Consider the following 2,001-nt stretch of genomic DNA (forward strand, 5'->3'; position numbering starts at 1 on the left):
CTCTCAGATTCTCTCTGGCGCCAGTATGATTTTTCCATAGCTCGCAGGGCGCTAATCTGACATTCCCACAGTTCGTAGGGCGCTTTCAGATTCTCTGGGGTACCAGAATGATATTCCCATAGCTCGGAGAATGCTTTCATACTCGCTAGGGCCCCAGTATGATATATAATATCATAGCTCACAAGGCGCTCTCAAGCTCTTCAGGGCGCTAGTATGATATTCACAGAGCTCGCAGGGCGCTCTCAGAATCCCTTGAGCACCGCAGGGCGCTTTCAAACTCTCTAGGATATTATGAAAATCTCATCGTCCGCAGGGCGCTCTCAGATTCTCTCTGGCGCAGGTATGAAATTCCCATAGCTCGCTTTCGGACTCTCTGGGGCGCTATATGATACTCGGAGAGGCTAGTTTGATATTTTCATTGTTCGTAGGGCGATATTCTCATAGCTCGCTGGGCGCTCTCAGACTCTCTAGGGCGCTAGTATGACTTTATAGGGCGCAAGTATGATATTCACACAGCTCGTAGGGCGCTCTTTGATTCTCTCGAGCGCCAGCATAACATTCCCATAGCACGCTGGGCGCTCTCAAACTCTCTAGATTAGCCTTATATTCTCAGCGCTCGCATGGCGCTCTCAGATTCTCTCTGGCGCCAGTATAATATTTCCATAGCTCGCAGGGCGCTCCAAACTCGCTAGGGCGCTAATCTGACATTCCCATAGTTCGTAGGGTACTCTCAGATTCTCTGGGGTACCAGTACCATATTCCCATAGTTCGAAGAGTGCTTCCATGCTCGCTAGGGCCTCAGTGTGATACGTAGTATCATAGCTCACAGGGCGCTCTCAAGCTCTTCAGGGCGCTAAGATGATATTCACAAAACTCTCTAGGTTACTAGTCTGATGTTATCTTAATTTGCCGGGCGCTTACAAATTCTCTGGGGCGCTAGTCTAATATTCTCATAGATTGCAGGGCGCTCTTAGATTCTCTCGAGCGCTTTTACGATATTCACATAGTTCGCAGGGCGCTCTCAAACTCGCTATTCTAATATTCTCATAGTTCGTAGGGCGCTCTAAGATTCTCTGGAGCGCTAGTATAAGATTCCCATAGCTCGGAGAGCGCTTCCGCACTCGATGGGGTGCTTTTCACAGCTCACAGGGCGCTAATATGACTCTATGGGGCGCCAGTATGATATTCACATTGCTCGCAGGGCGCTCTCAGAGTATCTCGGGCATCAGTTTGATATTCGCATAGGTCGCAGGGCTGTCTTAAACTCCCTAGGGCGCAAGTCCGATATTCTCATAGTTCGCACGGCGCTCCGAGACTCAAAGATTTTCTAGAGCGCTAGTATGATATTCCCATAGCTCGGAGAGCGCTTCCGCACTCGCTGGGGTGCTTCTCATAGCTCGCAGGGCGTTAATATGACTCTATGGGGCGCCAGTATGATATTCACATTGCTCACAGGGCGCTCTCAGAGTCTCTCGGGCCATAGCTCGCAGGGCAATCTGAAACTCTCTAGGGGACTAGTCTTATATACTCATCGTTCGCTGGGCGCTCTTAGATTCTTTCAAACGCTTTTCCGATATTCACGTAGTTCGCAGGGCGCTCTCAAACTCGCTGGGGCGCTAGTCTGTTATTCTCATAGTTCGCAGGGCGCTCTAAGATTCTCTGGAGCGTTAATATGATATTCCCATAGCTCGGAGAGCGCTTCCGCATTCGCTGTGGTGCTTCTCATAGCTCACAGGGCGCTCTAAAGCTCCCTATGGTGCTCGCAGGGCGCTCTCAGTCTCTCGGGCACCAGTTTAATATTCGCATAGGTCGCAGGGCTTTCTTTAACTCCCTAGGGCGCAAGTCCGATATTCTCATAGTTCGCACGGCGCTCCGAGACTCTATGGGGCGCTAGTTTGATATTCACATATCTCGCTGGGCGCTCTTCGATTCTCTGGGACGCTAGTATGATATTCCCATAGCTCGCAGGGCGCATTCAAACTCTCTAGGTTACTAGTCTGA

The sequence above is a fragment of the Topomyia yanbarensis genome, chromosome 1 (assembly GCF_030247195.1).
Source record: "Topomyia yanbarensis strain Yona2022 chromosome 1, ASM3024719v1, whole genome shotgun sequence".
In the NCBI taxonomy this organism is placed as follows: Eukaryota; Metazoa; Arthropoda; class Insecta; order Diptera; family Culicidae; genus Topomyia; species Topomyia yanbarensis.